The 24,998-nt window shown below is 32.1% G+C and overlaps 1 protein-coding gene across 5 annotated transcripts in view; it reads left to right on the forward strand.

Moving 5' to 3' along the window:
• Positions 1-24,998, forward strand: part of LOC146534520 (cyclic nucleotide-gated channel alpha-3) — a 79,473-nt gene that overhangs the window by 625 nt on the left and 53,850 nt on the right. For all 5 annotated transcript variants that reach the window (XM_085193671.1, XM_085193670.1, XM_085193673.1 and 2 more), the window contains exon 2: positions 13,828-13,953. The gene's annotated coding sequence lies outside the window, so the exon portion shown is untranslated. The remainder of the gene's footprint in view (positions 1-13,827; positions 13,954-24,998) is intronic.

Consider the following 24,998-nt stretch of genomic DNA (forward strand, 5'->3'; position numbering starts at 1 on the left):
GCTTCGCGATAAGTATTTTCTTGAAATCCAATGTTTGCGTTTAGCGCATGAAACGTGAATGCTTTTTTAATTATAAATAATACAAAAATTATAATATTCATTTGCTATCCTATTTAATTAATTCGAATACATTTGACCTTAAATTTATTGCTTTTTTTGTTAGTTAGGAGATATTATTTAAATTATTATTCTTAAAAATATTGTCATGTAAATATGAAATATATCCATTATCTAATAATATTAATTTTATTAAAATCTTTTATCATGAAAATCATTAGTACTATATTACAAATTTGCAACTATTTTGTAGATACGCATATTTCGCTACAGACAATCTAGCTCAAATTGGAGGTATAAAATCATTTTAAAAATATTGAAAGACTACTTCAGTTATCACAAAATTGTTTCTAAAAATATGGCATTTTTATTATAGGTTGTATTTATATACTTTTAAATACATAGTTTGTTTATTTTACCGTGAAAAACATGATAGAACAATAATTTCTCTCAATTTCAAGACAGAATTCGCTATATAGCGGAATACTAATTTATTTTGACACGACGTTATGAATCTAAGCAATTTAGGTTAATGTGCTTTTGTATTATCCTCAATGTGGGCAATTTATAATTTTACTCTTCTGAAAGATAATGTAATTTTTAGTTTTAAAACGATATTATAAATAAATGTATCAGCTTTACGCTATATCACGCGCACAACAGGATAGGCAGAGGGAATCTAGAGTCAAGACACTCCGTTCTCCACGTTCCTCTGAATTTTTCAAGACATTGCATATTGAGTCGCGGTCATCAACGCCGAGTTGGTCTAGGTCCCAGAGCGCAGAAATGAAAATATTAATATTATAAATAGTAGTCAAAATATGAGGAAAATCTATTTCTTTCCTATTTTAACATAATAGTGCTATTTATTAAGAAATATCGAAACATTACCAGAGTCAACATATAAGCTTACACTTAAATTTATCTTGAGAACTAACCAAGTGACCTTGTGACCGGCCACTCGCAAATATAACATTTTTAGTCAGTCCGTAAAAACGTTTTATGGGTAGTATTAAACGGAATGAACCATTTGCAGATTACGCTACAGTAACCTATAGTAAGCATGTTTGTAATGGTGCGAAATAATTCTTATATGTACTCGTAATAGTATCACCAAAATTCTGTAACTTAAAAATATTGTGATTTTTTAAAGAATATTATACTTAAAATATTTATTTATCAAAGACTTTTAAATAAAAAGTTCATAAAAGACTTTACTGATAGTTTAGAAACTTTAATCATAAGAAATCTACAATAAATAGGTATTTAGATTAAATAAACACATAAAATATGTACAAAAAATTTACACTTTGAAGTTAAAATATAATGTAAAACATTAAACAACCAATTAGTAAGCCATCGGGTAGCTAGAGTAATATATTTTTAATTTTTAATTGAATATATTTTAATTGACATTATAAACGGCCACCTCACGTCCCACTGCACCAACCGCAACCTGTTCGGACTGTTAAGTGCCCGTTGTATTGAAATTAAATATACCTCGTGCTTATTTTTTAGGGAAAATTGTGAGAAAAAATTATAATTAAAGTAAAAAAATACGCTTAACTAATAAAAAATACTATTATTTTTTAATTGAATTGAAAATTTCAGCTAACTTTAACTATTTTACGTATTTGTGAAGCACAGATAAAATAATTGTGCTTTATTTTTTAATTTAGTAAAAGTCTAATGTATAATCCTAAGATAAATTGAAATGAATTAATTAGTGGGCAGCAGGGAGGTCCGATGAACTCCTAATGGGTATTAGCTTCTTTTAGTTGAATAAGTGACCTAAATTTTTATTGGAATATATTGTATAAGAATATTCTTTATAAAATATATAAAATAACAAGTATACACACATTTTTTAAATTAGAAAACCCTAATCTAACATTTAGTTTTGTTTGACGTTAATGAAAACTTGATTTCAAGTTTTGAACTTTTTATAGGAGAAAAATATTATAACAAAGGTTATAAATTGCTAGCATTTACGTAGTATGCATATTTCGTTTTCATCATTTTACTTTCACGTTTTATCCCTAGTGGAGAATTCAGAGAGAACGGAGTCCCAAGACATAAGGTACACCCCCGAAACACCCCCTTAGCTTCGTTTCACTGAGCTCTATCCCTCCATATCTTGCGGAGAATCATCATTCGTTTTACACGACCTTCCTCCTGTATAAGAAAAAAAGACAATGTGTTCTCGAAAATCAACATAGCTCTCTTTTTGAATGTTTTATTGCTTATTTCTACGCAATATATACAAGCTTAATGAAATAATTAATATTTTTATTTCTTCGATTTGGTGTCGAGGCAAAGCGCATCGTCGAGTTCCGCCTCTCAATACGCAATGTCTCTACAATTCAGCAGAAAGTGGGGAGTGTCTTAACACTAGGCTCCCTCCCCAGCGTGAAGCTGTAAAAATAAACAAGCTTTCTTGTTTTTTTATTATTTAATATATTTAACTGAAAATAATTTTCACATTCACGCATGGTGTCGCACCGCGTAACTACGTCAGGTAGTTACGCGGTGCAACCTTGCGCTATGCTCCGATGGCGTATTTAATTGCATAGCTTCGCTAGCTGCCGCTTTGCAACACGTGGAGGGCTCTACGCGACAACGTGGAAACAGTGATTGCTTATTAGCTACTGCTCTGTCATGGAATATATGTATAAATAAATACCAATATATTTTAATATTTACTGTACATTTTTTTATCTTTCTCACATTAGAGTAGGCAAAGGAAACCTAATGTTAGGTTTTCCGCCGAATTTTGCGTGGTGAGTGGCGATATTCAACGCCGCGCTTTACTTTCTAAAAATGTCATTTCCTCGAAAGGGAATCGAACCCACAACCTGTCACGCTTACAGTAGCACATTATCGTTTCTTACAAATAATTTAATGGGAATATAATAAGTTAATATTGACGAAAATACAGATTATTATCAGACATATTGTTCCAAGGTAGTTTCTCAAACAAAATATACTTACGCTATCTCAACGTATGTATCTTAATGCAGACCGAGCTTTCCGTAACTAAGTATTATTCAAATGGAGTCAAGTACACCGTTGCTGAAATTGCTTACCTCTGTACTCTCTACGCTTTAATTTACCCAAACTTAAGAAAATTACTCTACAGATAATATTTGACAAGATAATTTAGCAAACTAGAGATAGTATGAAGTAAAACGTATGAAAATATTAGTGGAATGGTTTTTAATATTTTATTATATTGTTAGAAATCGGAAGCGGTTAGCGTTTTTAAAATAACACGATAAAAATACATACCGTCTATATGTTTTTAACGTACTCGGATAGAGGTTCCACGTAATTACATAGGTGACATGTATCATTCAAGAACAACACTACACACTAAACACCTTCCAATCAGGGCTCCCGCCTACAAGCAACTGTGTCCGTTTGACACAATTCCACTGATTTTACTGTCTTTTCACCTGGATCTACCCATATTTACACGAGTACGCTAACAATATAACAATTTTCCATTGTCTTCTATCTTTATAAATAGATATAGAATATTGAGCGAAGGTTGCATCCAACATATTTTATTCCTATTATACCTTTATGAAAATAATTATAGACAAAAGAAACTACTACTGCAGTGTATTTAGATCGATAATATCGTCAGTTTTTCCGTATCGTTGATTTTTTACAAAAAAATGAGGCCTAGCTTCAAATGAATTCAAAACAACTTATGGAACACGTTATTTATTTTCGTATAGAACATTCTACATAACAAAATTACTTAATACAGTAATGACGGCCAGTTCTAGGCCAGGCCAGTTGTGTGACTGTAAACTTGTGGATTAGATTCCCCACTCGAAGAAATAAAATAATTAATATTTTTATTTTTTGCCCTGGTAATAAGGCAAAGTTTGCTCTGGAAAAAGCGACGTTGAGTCCAGTTGAAAATAGGGAACGGAGTGCCTTAACACTACCTCTCCTTTGCTTACTTGTTGCCAGTTTCAATCACAACTATGATAAATGGGAGCAGTCTACGCAAACGAAGTTGCGAACGGAGTTTCTATGATACGAGAATTTACGATCGATATTACGATGGAAAATGGTGCATTGCTTATCCTGTACCACGTTTTAAGCTAGACAATCCGCAACCGCACTTAAATCGGTCCATTCATCAGGAGCTTCTGTGCCACAGACAGACAGACATATCAAATGTATAACACCCCTCTTTTTGCATCAGGGGTTAAAAACGCTACCATTTCGTGCATAATATGAGAAAGTTTAACTATAGCTAGTTAAGGCGATGTAGGAAAGCTTTTAGCAACAGTGTTACACACATTTTTTAAATTAGAAAACCCTAATCTAACATTTAGTTTTGTTTGACGTTAATGAAAACTTGATTTCAAGTTTTGAACTTTTTATAGGAGAAAAATATTATAACAAAGGTTATAAATTGCTAGCATTTACGTAGTATGCATATTTCGTTTTCATCATTTTACTTTCACGTTTTATCCCTAGTGGAGAATTCAGAGAGAACGGAGTCCCAAGACATAAGGTACACCCCCGAAACACCCCCTTAGCTTCGTTTCACTGAGCTCTATCCCTCCATATCTTGCGGAGAATCATCATTCGTTTTACACGACCTTCCTCCTGTATAAGAAAAAAAGACAATGTGTTCTCGAAAATCAACATAGCTCTCTTTTTGAATGTTTTATTGCTTATTTCTACGCAATATATACAAGCTTAATGAAATAATTAATATTTTTATTTCTTCGATTTGGTGTCGAGGCAAAGCGCATCGTCGAGTTCCGCCTCTCAATACGCAATGTCTCTACAATTCAGCAGAAAGTGGGGAGTGTCTTAACACTAGGCTCCCTCCCCAGCGTGAAGCTGTAAAAATAAACAAGCTTTCTTGTTTTTTTATTATTTAATATATTTAACTGAAAATAATTTTCACATTCACGCATGGTGTCGCACCGCGTAACTACGTCAGGTAGTTACGCGGTGCAACCTTGCGCTATGCTCCGATGGCGTATTTAATTGCATAGCTTCGCTAGCTGCCGCTTTGCAACACGTGGAGGGCTCTACGCGACAACGTGGAAACAGTGATTGCTTATTAGCTACTGCTCTGTCATGGAATATATGTATAAATAAATACCAATATATTTTAATATTTACTGTACATTTTTTTATCTTTCTCACATTAGAGTAGGCAAAGGAAACCTAATGTTAGGTTTTCCGCCGAATTTTGCGTGGTGAGTGGCGATATTCAACGCCGCGCTTTACTTTCTAAAAATGTCATTTCCTCGAAAGGGAATCGAACCCACAACCTGTCACGCTTACAGTAGCACATTATCGTTTCTTACAAATAATTTAATGGGAATATAATAAGTTAATATTGACGAAAATACAGATTATTATCAGACATATTGTTCCAAGGTAGTTTCTCAAACAAAATATACTTACGCTATCTCAACGTATGTATCTTAATGCAGACCGAGCTTTCCGTAACTAAGTATTATTCAAATGGAGTCAAGTACACCGTTGCTGAAATTGCTTACCTCTGTACTCTCTACGCTTTAATTTACCCAAACTTAAGAAAATTACTCTACAGATAATATTTGACAAGATAATTTAGCAAACTAGAGATAGTATGAAGTAAAACGTATGAAAATATTAGTGGAATGGTTTTTAATATTTTATTATATTGTTAGAAATCGGAAGCGGTTAGCGTTTTTAAAATAACACGATAAAAATACATACCGTCTATATGTTTTTAACGTACTCGGATAGAGGTTCCACGTAATTACATAGGTGACATGTATCATTCAAGAACAACACTACACACTAAACACCTTCCAATCAGGGCTCCCGCCTACAAGCAACTGTGTCCGTTTGACACAATTCCACTGATTTTACTGTCTTTTCACCTGGATCTACCCATATTTACACGAGTACGCTAACAATATAACAATTTTCCATTGTCTTCTATCTTTATAAATAGATATAGAATATTGAGCGAAGGTTGCATCCAACATATTTTATTCCTATTATACCTTTATGAAAATAATTATAGACAAAAGAAACTACTACTGCAGTGTATTTAGATCGATAATATCGTCAGTTTTTCCGTATCGTTGATTTTTTACAAAAAAATGAGGCCTAGCTTCAAATGAATTCAAAACAACTTATGGAACACGTTATTTATTTTCGTATAGAACATTCTACATAACAAAATTACTTAATACAGTAATGACGGCCAGTTCTAGGCCAGGCCAGTTGTGTGACTGTAAACTTGTGGATTAGATTCCCCACTCGAAGAAATAAAATAATTAATATTTTTATTTTTTGCCCTGGTAATAAGGCAAAGTTTGCTCTGGAAAAAGCGACGTTGAGTCCAGTTGAAAATAGGGAACGGAGTGCCTTAACACTACCTCTCCTTTGCTTACTTGTTGCCAGTTTCAATCACAACTATGATAAATGGGAGCAGTCTACGCAAACGAAGTTGCGAACGGAGTTTCTATGATACGAGAATTTACGATCGATATTACGATGGAAAATGGTGCATTGCTTATCCTGTACCACGTTTTAAGCTAGACAATCCGCAACCGCACTTAAATCGGTCCATTCATCAGGAGCTTCTGTGCCACAGACAGACAGACATATCAAATGTATAACACCCCTCTTTTTGCATCAGGGGTTAAAAACGCTACCATTTCGTGCATAATATGAGAAAGTTTAACTATAGCTAGTTAAGGCGATGTAGGAAAGCTTTTAGCAACAGTGAGTGTGCTCACCGGTCCGCCGTAAGCTTGTTATATAAATGGAATATCGGTTCGCACGAGTATAGACTAAGGAACGGCTAAACCACCTTTCGACGTTTTGTGATTTACTTTCCAGCACTTGATACGTCGTTTGTGAGATAGAGCACTTCTTTGAAGTGAAATGTAAAAGGATTGGTTGAGAGTTGCGTATTCGTTTACAAGATCTCCAAGATATGCTTTAAGTCCTTTATGATGAAAGCTGAATATAATAATAATCCTTAATGTAATATTCTATACATATACTCGTATTATAAAACTGTAACTAAACCCTGTCAGGACGTGTAAGATATACCAAATATGAGAAAGTTTAATACTGCAAAAGAACCCAAAACAATTACTTTGAAATATTTTGTTGGTATGTCGGTTTACCTGTGCGTTTGTGTGCGCTTATTTCAGAAATGACTTCACCGATTGAAATCAGTAAAGTAATTTCATAACATCCCTCCGTTTCCGTCGGGGACTAAAATTTAAGTCACTATTATGTATAAGGAAAAAGGATAACAATTAATTTATATAACGAAATTTTTGTACTAAATACCCACATATTGAGAACGGAACGTTTACTTTATTACTAGAGATATATATACGTCAAACTTACAAAAACCTACAAAATGCGAAATGGTTTTTAAAACATAAAAGAGATAAAGTGACAAGAATAAGCCATGAAACCAGTTCAGACGAGTGGCGTACGTACGTGTTACCTATATGTGATCGCACGATGTACCTACCTGAAAAATACGATAAAGTTTTGTGTACTACGAGAGGAATGCTACTAGAAGCTACTAGAACATTTGTCGCTGTGCATTCAAAAGCCAGAACAACGAAAACATTTCAGGAATGAGTGGTTGTCACAACCAGGTATAAATAAATGGTGAGTGCCCGTGATATAGATGCGAAGCTACGGCAGATAGACGACGAGTTGGGAATTCAAATGTAAGCTACGTGTGTGATGGTAGTTTAGCGCGAATCGTGGATGTCGTTTTGATTGTGGATCTTAGATTTGTTCTATATAACATTGTTTCTTTTTTCCTTTTTATACAATATTTCTTATACATGTTGAATTATTGTTCTTGGAGGAATTTGTCAAAAATGTTTAAATGTTTCGCTTGTTAACATTGACATCTCAAATATTATTATGATACTTCACTCTGGATCCCATGCATAACAGGATAGGTAGAGGAGTAGTTGGAATTTGTTGGTTCTGGCGCGTGCGCCAATGCCAAATGCGCTAGAACCACGGGAGTGTGCCAGACCCCGCGCGTCGACTTGTCGATGCATCGAAATTAAAAAAAAAAAAAAAAGAAAAAAAAAAAAAAAAAAAAAGGTTTAGCCCCCCATTTGAATCGATTGCGCCGGGTCCCAGACCTGTAGCTGTAACCGTTCCAAAGATAGTTTTTCGATTAATTATATGCCACTAGACGCGTCTCTTATCAGTCACCCTCATTAAGCTCGGGCCCGGCCTTATCGCTCGCTTCCCCGAATTGCTAACAACGAACCTACGTCACAGTGCAGTGTTGCTGTCTCTTTCTTGCATTACTTATCACCTAACGACACCACAGTGCCCATCTCTTTGTCGCTATGTTGCCTAACAATTTGTTTATTAAAAACTTCTCATTTAATATGCAATTTCTATCATTTTAATCTAATAAAAATGTCTAACCTACCGAAATCCTGCAATTTCTCTCATTTTAATCAAAGCACCAGAAACCGCGATACAGGACTGTGTGCTAGAACCCGCGATATTAAATCGCTTTCTACAAATGATTTTCTTATTACAATCTTTGTGAATTTATTTAGTCTAAATACTTCCATTGTATTTTTTACTATATAATGTTTCAAATAATGGTGCGCCGATGTAGCAATATTTTGTTTATTAAAAACTTCTCATTTAATATATATATATTTTTATGAAATCTAACAAAAAGAAATCGAAATGAGAGAATAACAATGTAAAAAAATGTTCAACCTAACCTAACCTAAGAATAAAACTCTTGATTTACTAAAATTTTACTTTGTTTTATTTTCATTTGAAACGCATTTTAATAAAACCAAATAATATTTTTTATCACTTTAAACAAAAAGACTAAATAGATTAATTTACTAAAATTTTACTTTGTTTTATTTTCATTTGAAACGCATTTTAATAAAACCAAATAATATTTTTTATCACTTTAAACAAAAAGACTAAATAAATTAATTTACTAAAATTTTACTTTGTTTTATTTTCATTTGAAACGCATTTTAATAAAACCAAATAATATTTTTTATCACTTTAAACAAAAAGACTAAATAGATTAATTTACTAAAATTTTACTTTGTTTTATTTTCATTTGAAACGCATTTTAATAAAACCAAATAATATTTTTTATCACTTTAAACAAAAAGACTAAATAAATTAATTTACTAAAATTTTACTTCGTTTTATTTTCATTTGAAACGCATTTTAATAAAACCAAATAATATTTTTTATCACTTTAAACAAAAAGACTAAATAGATTAATTTACTAAAATTTTACTTTGTTTTATTTTCATTTGAAACGCATTTTAATAAAACCAAATAATATTTTTTATCACTTTAAACAAAAAGACTAAATAAATTAATTTACTAAAATTTTACTTTGTTTTATTTTCATTTGAAACGCATTTTAATAAAACCAAATAATATTTTTTATCACTTTAAACAAAAAGACTAAATAGATTAATTTACTAAAATTTTACTTTGTTTTATTTTCATTTGAAACGCATTTTAATAAAACCAAATAATATTTTTATCACTTTAAACAAAAAGACTAAATAAATTAATTTACTAAAATTTTACTTCGTTTTATTTTCATTTGAAACGCATTTTAATAAAACCAAATAATATTTTTTATCACTTTAAACAAAAAGACTAAATAAATTAATTTACTAAAATTTTACTTTGTTTTATTTTCATTTGAAACGCATTTTAATAAAACCAAATAATATTTTTTATCACTTTAAACAAAAAGACTAAATAAATTAATTTACTAAAATTTTACTTTGTTTTATTTTCATTTGAAACGCATTTTAATAAAACCAAATAATATATTTTTTTTTTTGTGTAAATATAACATGTTTGATGCTTCTAAATCTATACATTTCAGCAAGTTGTATTTTTTTATTAAATAAACATGATTTATAGTCACTAACATTTAATTTCTTAGTTACACTTTTATTAACCCCTTTAGCTTTGGTGATAGTACGATCTTCAACACTCATTGCATACATTTTTGATCGCAATCCAACAAATTCAGTAAGAATTTTTCCGTTGTTTTCGTCTTTAAAAAATCCTAATTTCTTTTTATTGACTTGAGGAAAGTGAAATTGATTATTTGAAGGATAATCAGAAGTATCGAAATATGAATTTAAATCTTCCTTAATTTCTTTGTAAAAATCACCGCAAAATATTTGGTATATCAGACTATCAGTATCAGTATATAACAATTTTATGTTGGTAAATTTATTTTTCATGTACTGATAGTGAAAGTCATACATTAAAGTCTTGGATATCTCTAATATGCTAAAACCTAAATATATGGGCTTATTATAAAACAATTTAGTTTTGCGAAGTTGGACTGCGACCAAATTTTCAGAAAAAATGGAAAGACTCTGGAATTCGGGGCGAGCAATGAGACTCTCAACACCTTTGATTTTTCCATGATTTTCCCAATGTGTTAATAATTTCACGTTTACTCTTTTTTCGATATTTTCCATTGTCTTTCTAAATACATAATTATTCATCAGCTTATAAAAATCTTTTTCAAAGTCGGATGTTGCTAAAGTTCGTAATTGAGTGTTTAATTCAATATATTTTTTTAACCAAGGTTTTTGCTTGAATTTTAATACTCTATGAACTTTTTGTACTCGCAAACCATATTTCTCACATTGCTAAAGGTTTCTATAATGTATAACATATTTTTTTTTTGTTATAGAAATTAGTAACTAATTTAGATTCTTTCGAATTACCCACACAAATATTTTCTGGACACAATGGAAAGTCGGAATGAGCATCATGTAAGCTATCGGGGTATTCTAGATCTACTTCTAAAATATATCCAATATCAGAGGTGATTGGTACATTATAATTTACATAAGGATCTTCCCATTCAAAATTAGACAAAGGCAAGTATTGAGACATATTGCTACATCGGCGCACCATTATTTGAAACATTATATAGTAAAAAATACAATGGAAGTATTTAGACTAAATAAATTCACAAAGATTGTAATAAGAAAATCATTTGTAGAAAGCGATTTAATATCGCGGGTTCTAGCACACAGTCCTGTATCGCGGTTTCTGGCGCTTTGATTTAAATGAGAGAAATTGCAGGATTTCGGTAGGTTAGACATTTTTATTAGATTAAAATGATAGAAATTGCATATTAAATGAGAAGTTTTTAATAAACAAATTGTTAGGCAACATAGCGACAAAGAGATGGGCACTGTGGTGTCGTTAGGTGATAAGTAATGCAAGAAAGAGACAGCAACACTGCACTGTGACGTAGGTTCGTTGTTAGCAATTCGGGGAAGCGAGCGATAAGGCCGGGCCCGAGCTTAATGAGGGTGACTGATAAGAGACGCGTCTAGTGGCATATAATTAATCGAAAAACTATCTTTGGAACGGTTACAGCTACAGGTCTGGGACCCGGCGCAATCGATTCAAATGGGGGGCTAAACCTTTTTTTTTTTTTTTTTTTTTTTTTAAATTTCGATGCATCGACAAGTCGACGCGCGGGGTCTGGCACACTCCCGTGGTTCTAGCGCATTTGTTGGTTCTGGCGCGTGCGCCAGAACCAACAAATCCCAACTACTTAGAGGGAATCTGGGAACCTAGTGTTAAGATACTTTCGTTCCCCACTTTCCTTCGAATTTTTGAGGCAGTCTTGAGTAGCGGAACTCAATGCCACGCTTTTGTGTCGACATCAGAACGACGAAATGAAAATATTATCATTTCGTCGTGCTCGTGCATATCGAACCGACAACCTGTCGCCTTTACAGTCACACTGTTGTGCCTCTGCTGACCTTTAATATAATATAATAAAAAAAAACTTCGTTATTGTAAATATTTTATATATAAATGATATTTTATGGAATATTGCCCTGAATGATTCATAAAAAATATCTTGTCTGGGCTATAAATACCAGAGGTGCTAGCAGGGCGTTAAGAAGGCCGTAATAAAAGTTTGAAAATAATTTGAGCTATACAACGTCGTACAATAGCAGCAATGAATTACTTAACTTCCCTTAAACTTCTTAGTTCATTTTTCTTGGCATAAATTATTATTGCATATCACTTTGTTTTTAAATCACATATTAACATTGAAGGTAACACAAATATAAAATCTTTAATAATTTTTTTTTTTGTATATTTTCAATCGAAATTATAACAATTTTTTGAATTATTACGCAGTGAAATAATAAAAAATCTCAAAATTGTACCAATAAATTCAACTGCAATAGTTTAACAGCACCTACAAAAAGTTTCTTGTATCAGAAAGACGGATATCAAGACAGACCAATGCAAGTTTTAAAAGACATCTTATTTTGGTGTCAAGAAACGACAAGAAGTTTCTTTCCTTTCTGTTGTTGTTACGCGTAGACTAATGATAGCAAAGATGTACATTTCTTTTATTAAATATCTTTTAATATTATGAATCAACAGACAACCAGTTTTTCTTTCTGATATACAAAAAACTACCGTTGATGGTATTATAGAGTCACGGGGCGGGAGACTCTATATGTTGTCTTGTGGCTTTTACATGCAATAATGGATCAATTGGACTTTTAGAAAGAATTCTGAAATAAATATTTAACAGCTTTATATATTTTTTTATTCCAGTTAGATTTGAAGCCGTTTCTGTAATATATGTTAAGGTATAAAACAGGATTCCATATTTTTCTATTTTCTGTATAAATTAATTATTCATAATAATATCGCCCAGCAGTATCGGGGGGTGGATCATGTCTGTAATACATAACGGATGCCCGCTTATAATATGAGCGATTGGCTACTTTCATTGCATAACATGAATTCATTATCGTTAATTGGATACCACTTTTGTATAGAAAATAGACCGAATCTGGAACCTTCTAAATGAGATTTTTATTTTTGAGAATATATTTAACTTGTTTCGTTCATTTGTGGAAATAAAAAGCACACTTACAAATCCTGGTAACGAAATATTTCATGCGGGTCGAACTACCAGCCTTTTGGACCTCGCTTTAGAATCTGTCCGTAGAGCGGAATTACTAAACTGTCTTTTTTGATGTAAATGCCTCTGTTATGAAAAAAAATTAACCTTAATGTTTTATCTTATATTTCAAATACATACGACAAAGTATATTTCATTCTTTCAGAATAGTTGTATTTTGAATTAGATTAAAAAAAAAGCAGTATTCATCAAAGATCTTATTATTGAAATTTATTAGGTACAAGTTTTATTAAAAAATAAACTATTCTAATAAAGATATTAGAATTCAATGTCATCGCTTATTTTGTTAGAAAATAGTATTATTCTGTAGACAGCAAGATCGTGATGTTAAATGTATAAAAGTATCGACCGACTGAGGCTTGTTGCTCTCGTTTTAGACCTTGTTTATACGGCTGGGAGTGAGCGCTATTCTTGGACACCTATCTATATAACATGTGTGAACATAATATATTAATATAAATATAGCAAGAATTTCTTATAAGTAATCTGTTTATTAAAACTATCCAAATATTAATTACACTAAGTTTAGTTTAGAGAAAAATATTTAATTTAACCAATTTTGGGACAATTACGAAATGCCTCTAGAATTCGGTGAGTGGAGATTTTTAACACTAGGCTCCCACTGCCTACTTTGCTGCAAGCGGGATACTGCGTGAAGCTTTAAAATACATAGTATAGAGAAGATTATAATCATATATCTATCTGTTTATTAAATATCCATAACATGGCAGGCGCAGGGCGGTGAGTGGAAGCGCGCGAGGACGAGATGGCCGCGCCGGCCAGCTGATAGCATGCGGGCGGCGGCGCGCCGGCCCGCCCCGACCTAGCCGATCGCACCACGAGCGCCACATTCACGGGTATGTGCTCAGACCCGTATTTACAAACCGCTCTCAACTCTGAGATCCCTCTTGAGATGCCGATCTCAGGCTTGAGAGCGGCTTTTAAATACGGATCCTAGTTTCTATTATAAATTTACAAATAAATATAAAGACCTTTTAAAATTTATATTCATTTACTACAGTAATATTCCATTTATTTCCGTGCGCCTTAGTTTTGTAAGAAAAGAGATATTGCTGATTACTCATTTATCTTTTTTTCTTATCTTGTAGTTGGATATATAGTATCTATAGAATTTTAATATATCTGTTGAATTACGTTCGACGAATGTGTTTTGTTTCATCATACAATAACGATGGAAACAATTATACGAGTGGTAATGGCACTTACGACTTACGAGTGCAAACCATAATTTTTAAAAATATAAAATTTTTTCATTATTAATATTAGCGTCTTTTGTATTATTTATATAACAGCTGTTCTCGATATTTATTAAAGAAATTTTCTTATAATACAATATAAATTGTAATGATCTTTCTGTTTTGTTAAGTTAGGCAAAGTTAGGCTTTTAATATATCTTAAAATAGACTTCAAATAACTTGTCGTATCTTTATTCTCAGCAAGTAATTTGTGAACGGAACAATAAGATCGCCAGCTTGTAATAAATTAACTTCTGCCATTTTATTAAATAATTCTATTTATCAGAAGTTTGTGATAACTGCTGATATAATAAACGTTCTCATCGACACCATCAGCAAGCAAAATATAATGAGCTCAATTTCTGAACTCTTCTAGTGTTTTTTTTTTTTTTAAGTCATTACTTTTTTTAAATTTTAGGGTTTTGTGCCTCAAAACATGGGACGATTATATAACATAATTTTTTATCAGTTTGTTTGTCCCTCACTCAAGACCATTAACCATATTGCGACATCAAGCTGATGCCAGATTTAAGGAACCATACCATACCAGATATTAAGCCGGAATTAATATAACATTTCCAGGTCTACGGTCTCTTAGAGTCAGGTACTCTAAGGCTTAGAGTTCCAGGCTTCTTACTAAAAAAAATTAACGATAATGATAATTTTAATGATATAAGTATAAATTTTGTACATATACTCGTTTTGCAAAACCTAGTGCGTCATTCCTGTGAACATTTCGTTGTAAAAGGACTTTAGCTTATTAAAAATGATTATGAGAGGATCCTTAAAAATTATTAATTCACCGAGTTCACTTCTAAGCCTTTTGTCGCTGCAGCGAAGCTTATTAGACCTTTAATGAAATGGCCCTACTACCTAATTAGCCCTGGGCTCGGTAGACTAGCAAAATAACCTTTGAAAACTTTCGAATGTCCCCTAGTGGCTTTGTGTTAGCACAACTTAAAATAGTGACATAATATGAAAAGTTGCTACCTTTGGCACAGGGGATTCCCCGAAGTCAACTCAAATTTCGTACAGAACTTACTTATTATTTTTCTTTCATAACATAATACTAATGTCGATTTATAAAGTTGGTTATTATTTCAAATTATATTGATTAAATCGAAAATTAGCTATGTATATGTTAGTTATTAAAGATTTAACATAAGATTGCGTTGACATGATAGTCTGTATTGGGTGTGATAGTTTACTTTTGTCTTTATTTTAAACTTTGCGATGTCAGAAATAATAATTGAATCATTTTGTTTATTAACTATAGTTATTTCGACGGAAAATGGGGAACGAGGTCTCTTAACACTTAGTTACTTAACACTGATTACCTCTGTCTACCCCGCTATATGGGGGATATAGCTTGACGCTAAAAAATAAAGGTTTCATGTTTTCCTCCTCATTTGAGATACGGAACTCTAAAAAAGAAGCGGGCGAAGCCGCGCCGGGGCTGCTGTGTACATTATAAAATACAATCAGTAGTTTAGTTTAGTGTCGTACTAAGAATATGTTCATACATTATTGTAGATTAATCTCACAATTTTTTGTCCAGAATAGAAAAATATTGACTTTTATAGAAGAAAACTTGCACAAAAAAATGTTCTCATCTTATTATGAAATTGATCTTAATTTATGTAGCTTATTTGCATTACAATGAAATATTATTCGGCCGCGTTCGCTCTTTTCTACAAGTTTTTGTTAATCTTTCCAGCAAACCCATTTTAAAAACTGTTTTGTTATTTTTTTAAATATTTTTTATAGCAATTTCAAACATAATTTTAAAAACTGTTGCTTGTGTCGTTAATTGACAAGTGTCCATTGTTTTTGGATTTTCTATTAAATTTTATATATATTTTTTAACCTACTGTGGCGAAGCCCAATGTGAGGGTTATGTTTATAGCGTTTATGTATGTCCGTTCCTTTGTTCTCTAGTAACTGTTAGACTAATGAACCGATTTTGATAAATGATATATCGTTAGATTTGTCTTTGTGGCTCGAGTGCTAATAAGTGTGAGTGCACGAGTGCGAGTGATAATAAGTATATATTATTTTAGCTTACGCAGTCGGGTTTTTTGTTTTATTATTAATTCACTTGATTATATCTTTAGCTTCCGATTATGAACGTAGAATAAAGGTCAGTGGTGGCGCAGAGACATAAGTTCGATCTCCACCTGAGGTAATGAAATACATAATATTTTCGCTCTAGCGTCGAGACAAAGTATTGTTGAGTTCAGCCACTCAACACGAAATGCCTCCAGATTCGGCGGAAAATGGGAAACGCAGTGCTTTAACACTAGACTCTCTCTGTCTACCCTGCTTGTTGCGGGATGCAGCGTGAAACTAATTAGGCAAGCACAATATCTGTTTTCATTATTATTAATCACACGAACTAATTACGAACTACATTATACTGCCACACTTAAATATTTAAAACATTACATGAAATTGTGTTTCCTTAAAGAATACATTAATTCAGCTACATTGGTAGAAACCAGCGCGGCAACCGTCTGTAGTCCCTACATGCATGAATAAATAAAGGCTGTGAGCTAGGTGCAAGAAAATGAGAGATTTTCAGATTATTTCGTTACAAATATTATAAAGTGTATGTGTTTAAACCAGATTGTACCAATTAACGTCGTTTTACTCTGGAACTAATATGAACTAATAACATAACGGGTTAAAGATATTTTTAGTTTATTATAAATAACTATAAAATTCAATTATTTTCATGACATAAAACTATTTTAATCATTAAGGCGTTGTTAGTGCGAATAATAAAAAAAATAACGTTTTTGAGGCAAAGTTACATCAATGTGAGAAAAAAACCACATGAAAATGGACTCCATAAAAATTAAACGTAGCAATTGCTGGAAAAAGTGTGTCGTATGTTAAACTTTTAACCACAAAACCAGTTTATACAAATAAAAGCTTCTACTGAGGCCAGTTATGGTGCAAGGGACGTGTGTGACTGTAAAAGTGACAGGTTCTGAGTTCGATTTCTGCTTGAGGAAATGGAATATTTAATATTTTCATTTCGTCTTAATGTCTTCGCTCTGATGTCAACACGCCTCCAGAATTCAATGGAAAATGGGGAGTGGAGTGTTTTAACACTAGGCTCCCTCTGCCTACCCTGTTCCATGCGTGGCACATTGCGAAGCTGAAAAAAAGTTTCTATTAGAGATAAATAAAAATGTTTAAAACTCTTTTATTCCGTCATTGTCGTGTTGCCGCTAAAAAAAAACATGAACTGCAGTAATTTCGTAGAATACGAGGAGTTCCTTGTGTAATTTCCTGGTCATGCAGGATGTAATTAAAACCGGTTTTTTGTTTGTTTGTAGAAGCTTTTAGTAAAATATTTAAATTTTTGATTTTGTATTTGTCGTTAAGGGTAATGTTTTGTTTTTTTTATTCAGCAGCGATGAGATGGTTTTACTATTAACTTAATTTGGAAAAGTTGTTGACTTTTAAGTGAGCTGAACAAAATTGTAAAATAAAAATAAATCAGCTTCACGCTGTATCCCGCACACAGGAGGGTAGGCAGAGGGAACCTAGTGCTAAGACACTCCATAACCCACATTCCGCCGAATTCTAGAGACATTGCGTGTTGAGTGGAGGAAATCAACGCCGCGCTTTTGACACCAGAAATTTGGCGCAGAATTTTGGCACCAGAAATTTGGCGCTTTTTTCCTTGACACCAGAAGCGAAGAAATGAAAATATAAGCGTAAGTTCCGTCACTAAACACACAAAAACGGAAAATGGGGAGCAGAGTGTTTGGGGTTCCCTCTGCTTAATACTGTTACGGTCCGTATATACCAGACTGTATTAGATATAATATTGTTAAGTACAAAAATAGAATAAATAAAATACCAGAATCCTATAGATTCATTTCCCAATTTCCTATCCACTTACATACGTGGCTCGTGGCTCCTACAACAACTGTCAACGGAATTCTTTTTATTTTCTATTAGAATATGAACTTTATGCGATCCGTATTCCTAATGTAAACATACAAGTTTCAATATGTGGCCGCCGTAACGTGCAAATGTACACATGTGACAGGCACCGGCTAAATTGTTATTTGCATATACTTTAGTCAGGTATTGGGTTACCTTTCCCCTCTTACATTTACGATATTTTTATAGTTTAGTTACTATAACTGTACTGTATAACTTCCAAAACTTCCTCTACGGTTGCGGTAGGAAAACTGATACTGTTGACTATTTTTCTAACATTTTTCTCGATTTTATTTTATAGCTTCTCTACTATATTTGTAATTATATTGATATTTTTTTAGATTCACGCTGTACCCCGCATAGCTAGTTTTAAGACAGTCTGTTCCCATTTTGTTCGTTCTCCATTTTCATCGCCTTACGTTCACGAAACAAAACAAAATATTAAATATTTCATTTCCTCGAATGGGATTCGAACTTACAACCTATACCACATTTGTGCCCCTGCACCGCGACTTGACTCTAACTATACCAAAATTAAATTAAATTGATATTTATATACAGCTTATCTATATATATGTAGAAGGAAGAGATTTGAACAGATATTATATTATCTTAGATGTTTAATGATTAGCTTTAATATTATTATCTGTAGCAACTGTTTATAATATGACTGGCTGTGTTCATGTAAAAATGACATTGTGTCAACACATTTGTATAGCTTTGGAGGAAATGATCGAAAAGACACTAATTGTTGATTATTGTAGAATTACGATTGGCTGACATATGTTTAAAAGTCTCCTACATGACTTTTATTAGACCAGTGAGGTAATTTGACCAATAACGCGGAGGCTTATGCCTTGAGTAGAGTCGTGACGTGTGAGGGTGAAGTTCGATTTTAAAATAAGGAGGAGGTTGACGATCGTGGAATGATTTGGTCTTCTGATGTTTTGACGATCGTAAAATGATTTAGTCTTCTGATGTTTTGGAGAAAGGACGGACTAGTGACGAGTGTCACGAATCTGCTGCGTTATTCCTGCTTGCATTAACCCACAATGGAGCCCACAGGTCCAATAAGAGTCATTTGCGAGCAATCTCCTACATATATAAAAGGAATTGTCCTCACTGACTGAGGTAACCGCTGATGGTAGAAACGTGAAATTTGGACAGATATTTACTTTCGTAATTTGGACATCCACTAAGAAGGGATTTTGAAAAATTTTAACCTTAAAGGGGTGAAATAGGAGTTGAAAGTTTGTATGGAAAAAAAGTTAAATCGGCACCGATTTTTATAAAATTTGAAATTTAGTTTTTTAAAAGTATTTAATTGAACACATGTTTCGTGGTTTATTAGAATTCACCCCTAAATAAGCAAGCGAAGCTGCGCGCGTCCGCTAGTATATTATAACACACTAAAAGTTGCCGTAACACTTTAATAGAAGACGGCATTCACGCAGCCGGGGTTAGTATAAACGTATTTAGGGACCTAAACATACTCGTACCAACCTTAATATGAGTGAACAAACTTTGTGCAAAATCAACTTGATTTACATGCCACAGTTTTCCTCGGCTATATCAAACTGAATTTATTATGAGGAAGCCTTGATAATGTCCGAAATGCATCACTTGTAGAGAAGAGGGTAGGTGAGCCATACCCCGATCCTCGTAAAGTACCCATGTTTTACGACCTCTGCCTCCGCGACGTACAACGCTCTCATAAAATGGAAATAAGCTCTGCCCGATGCGCTTTACGTACTATTTTACTGCAATTTACAGATGTAGCAGTTTTTCAAATTAATTTATTAAGTGGTTGCAGTGAGGGTAGTATTGAACTTGTATTTTAGTTTAAATTGAGCTTGGAGAAATTAGTTTCATACGAGTAATGAATGAAAACGATGAGTAAGTTATTATAGTCCTTTTTCCTTTGCATCTTCACATTATATCCTGCATGTAGCAGAGCAGGCATAGACAGAGGGACGCTAGTGTTAAGACACTTCGTTCTCCACTTTTCTCCGAATTCTCGTTGTATTTCATGTTAAGTGGCAGAACTCAACGCCACACTTATTACCAGGGCGCGGACAATGAAAATATTAAATAATTAATTTTCTCAAGAACTGGAAATTGAACTCTAAAACTGTGTTTAAAGTCACGTACATAGTGTGTTATAACCCATTGGTTTCTATTATAATTCAGTACAGATTTAATAAGCTACTATTATTACTGATGATCCAAAAGCACAATTCAAGTTATTGTTCCTGGCATTAACCCCGGCTATTACCAGGGACTGCCTTCCTACTCGACCTAACTCCTTTGCACGGTCTTTTGCATCCTCGGTGGTTAGACCATTGGCTCTCATATCCTGCATCACGACATCCAACCAGCGCTTCCTTAGGCGTCCGGGAGGTCTCACTCTAGGAGATGGTATAGAAAAGCACAATTCAACATTAAAATTAATATTAAAGATATCTGAAGTACTAAACTTTATACATAACAATGATGAGATGTCTTTATCAAAGTAAGTTTATTTAAAACTGAGTAGGTATACTCAGTTACAAATGATCGACGAGAACCATATGAATTCAAAATGGAACAAAACTTAGAGAAATAAAAGTTTCTGTGTTTCACGTAACTTTACTTATCGGCTTCGCGAGTAAAGTGTTTGAGCCTTTAGTTAACTTAAATCTATCGAGATAAATTGAGTATCAGTTTTATTATTCAACTTGTAGTATATAGACTTTTGTATAGATATGTCTGAGAAAATAGCTTTACTATTTAATTTAAATAATGTATTGTAATTCATAAAATGTAATATATTAAAGTGTAAAATATGATTATTAGTTTATGATATTTATTACGCAGTGTTATGTTCTTTATTTAATGGTTTTTAGGCATGTATTATAGTACAATTTACTTCGCCAATGTCAACTCCAATGCGCCATTTTCATCAAAGAATTCTCGTCAGTAGTGCTCTCTCATTTCGGTGTAGCTTGAGGTCCAAATCAATCTCAATAAATTCACCTGGAATTAGAAACTGTATAAATAATTAGAGAAAAAACCAGACATGTGTTTTTGACCAGGTTAGAAGACCAAATCTTTGAAATTAATAACTTTCATAGGTCGAAGCTATATGAAATTAGAAAACTATAATTCCGACAAAGGTGTCCATTGTGTATAGAAAATACACTAAATAAACATAATTTACCATAACAAACCCATTTAACCCATACCCCCATACAAAGTTACAAATTTAGTACCCATAAGTTGTACAAATTTAATATGATGTATTTATAAAATAATCCGGTCGGGGGTTAATAGTCATAGGTGCGCCGAGTGCTTATATCCGCTTAATGCTGCCGGGTTAATATGATTGCGAGCGAGCAAATACCGCTTACTGGCTGCTATTAAATTATACGCTTAAAGTTGGGATTTAGTTCCTTAGGTATGGTGATATCATTTAAAGATGACATATGTATATGTAATGTGTATATAGTTTCATATATTTGTGTTTTTCACTACAGAGGCAGTTATAGAATTTTTTACTTTTAAGTATTTTATTTATTATATTTACCATTAGAGTGCAGATATGTAATCAAATTCATATTGGCTTTTAATTTTTCTAGAGGAAAAAGCATTCCTCGTGTTTTTAATATGGCACCTTTTTTTTGTAAGCTATCCCATTCAGTTGTGTTTTGACAATAGAATAGTACCACGACAATCGCGGCGATATATACAGGGACACACAAGTGAAAAACGGGATTTCTGGTTACGTCAGCTATAACCACGTAGATATATCAATAAGCACCAATCAAATTTATGTTTGTTATTATTTATAATTATTATACTATTCTTTAAATTCTACCATCCGATAAACAAACAAGAAAAGAAACTATAATTACTCAATTCTTTTAATAATTGGAGTTACGTAAGAGCTAAGAAGGTTAATAATTTGAGTGGATATTAAAATCTTTAAAATATTAATAAGGTTCACAATTTATATTTTAATTAAGACCGCCGCGTTGTGCAGACATGACGGACGTTCTCAGATGATCTAAGGGCAACTTAATTACAGATACTCATGAAATATCGACAAATGGTTATATATTAACCACAAGTGATTTAATTATTTTATACAGTGGTAAAATTTTCCACTTTCCAATTAAAATAATTCATGGTATATATAAATTTATTTTCTTTAATGGATTTTGGCTGACTGCCAACAGAGGAGTTAGGAGGTGTCTGTTATAGTCACTAATCTTTTATTCTGTGTATGTAGAAGAAATTTTAGAAATATACCAAATCTTTTGTTAATTACCAGTTTTCCTTAACTTCCTAATTGTTAATAAAGTACATGTTTATGTTAGTGTATTTATTTATTGAATTGAAAATAGTTGAATTACTTTGTAAATTTTTTTATAGTAGGTAGGGAATCTAGTGTTAAGACACTCCGTGGAAATAGGGATTCCACCGAATTCTGGATGCATTGTGTGGTGAGCTGCGGAACTCAACGATAAGCTTCGCTTCGATTTTAGAGCGAAGCAATGAAAATATTAAATTTGGGGCAAACATTCAATACTTTTGGGTGTTAAACAATTATAAAATTATTTTGTATTTTTCTCGTCGAGTTCTATGTATCTAAACGCTTTTAAATTGATAGATAAGTTAGATAAACCAATAAAATAATTTATTTACAGACTCTAGGGAAGCAACGATCTGCAATGAAGCTTAGTGGGTGACTGAACTGTAGGTCAAAGTTCTCAACTTGATAACGCAATCGCCTAGAAAAGCTCTTGAAAACTGTATAGGTAGTTGAAAGAAATATTTTCTTATATAGTTTTTCTTTGAAGCCTTAGAACAGTTACTATATTTCAATTGAAAGAAATAATTCAATTTTATTTTAAAGCAATTTTCCAAGATATAAGAAAAATTGCACCAGTTTCACAAATATAGTGTAAAATAATTTTCTGTGTGAATTTATGCCCGCTAAAACTAATGTCACGCAGAGTTACGCTATTCGTTCATTTAAGTCTTTGAATACACAATTAGTATATCAGATGGTTTTAAAATTGACTTTATGCTGAGTTAAATTACGAAAGCCATACAAAATAAAACAAATTAGTTTTACGTTGTATCCAGGACACAGAAGGTTTTCCACTTAATAAAAATAAGCTTTGTTTTTAAATAATTTTATTTTAAATCACTACAAAAGTTTTTATAAATAATTTCATTTTTTATATAAAAATAAGTATTTGAATATAGGTGTTATTAACAATTTGATAATTTTTTATTAGATAAGGTGTGTAGGTATTTCATCAAAGTCTCAAGTCTAGAAACATTTGGCAGCATATTTGGCAAAACTAAAGTTGCCAAATGAGTTTATATAACAAATATATTATTAAGTTATTTATATAATCTAGAGAAATTTTAACATAGTAGTGAACTAAAAACGTACTGTGGTGCAGCTTACCTAGGACTTGTATATATATTTTACTTAGCAAACAATAGGATCTTCGTGAACTTTCAACTTTAGAAACAAGACATTGTCAACGTTATTTTCAATGAAAGCTGCGTTTATTCCTATTCATTTCTCTTTTAAAAATAAAATTTTAAATTTATATAGTTAATGTGCTTTAATTTAAGTGTATAAATATGTAAAATATGTTTTTTCCGATACTATACAATTTTTTTCCAATAAATTGTCAGCATCATAAATTGAAATGCATATTTTTTTTAAGTGCTCATAAATATAACGTTAAATGGGGTGTCTAGACTCTCCTATTGTGATAAAAACGGCAAAAATTGCAAAACAAAAACAAATTACAATAAAAATCAATCAAAATTTTGTTATACATAATAGAAAAAAAAGATAAAATGAAAATCATTCAGTAAGATTGTGTCAATTGCTATCCGCAATCTGTCATCCGCCATCCATCATCCAATGAAGAAGTCAAGCAGTAAGCTTTATTTAAAGTGCTTCATGAAATAAAAAGAAAAAGAAAACACTAACAATGTTTATTTATATCATAGGAAGATATCTTACATAATTTATTTTCGACAGAATATCTGACCACTATTACGCGGAGATAGATAAAAAGTTTCGCGAACATTTGAAATATTGCCCAAAAATGCTATGTTACTTAGATTTGTTATCTTAGAAGCGAGCTATTGCAGTCGTTTGCACTACTTTATTTTTATATATTTAATTTCATCCTTTTAATTAAAATATCTTTTAATAACCAATTCTAATAGTATAAATATTTCAATAGTATTGGTTTTTAATTTAGGATGTCTTCTGAAATAAGGGTACAAATAGTGGAAAAGATTTCGCTTTAAATCCTTAGGTATTTAAGTGGCTTATTAAAAGGCCTTGTTTATCAGAGCAGAACATTTTGGTAATAAAACCGTAGCCTTAATTTATATGGTGAAGTAATACAAATACACGCCAACTCCACCACCAGCATTACCTCTCTAATTATTCCGTGATTTAATGGAAACCACATTATAATCCTTTGTGTAGTTTATTACACAAGTGCATAGCTTAGAGCCGATTTTGTTTTATACGACGTATCTAAAGATATAGAATAAAATTAAAAATTTAAATATGTTTCTCCATATTTAATTAATAATAATATAAAATTGAGTACATTAAATGTGTTGCTTGAAGCTTTAACATATTTAATTCTTATAAAGAT

This window comes from Heliconius melpomene, chromosome 11, assembly GCF_056956725.1.
Source record: "Heliconius melpomene rosina isolate 202511_hmr_F chromosome 11, ASM5695672v1, whole genome shotgun sequence".
Taxonomy (NCBI): Eukaryota; Metazoa; Arthropoda; class Insecta; order Lepidoptera; family Nymphalidae; genus Heliconius; species Heliconius melpomene.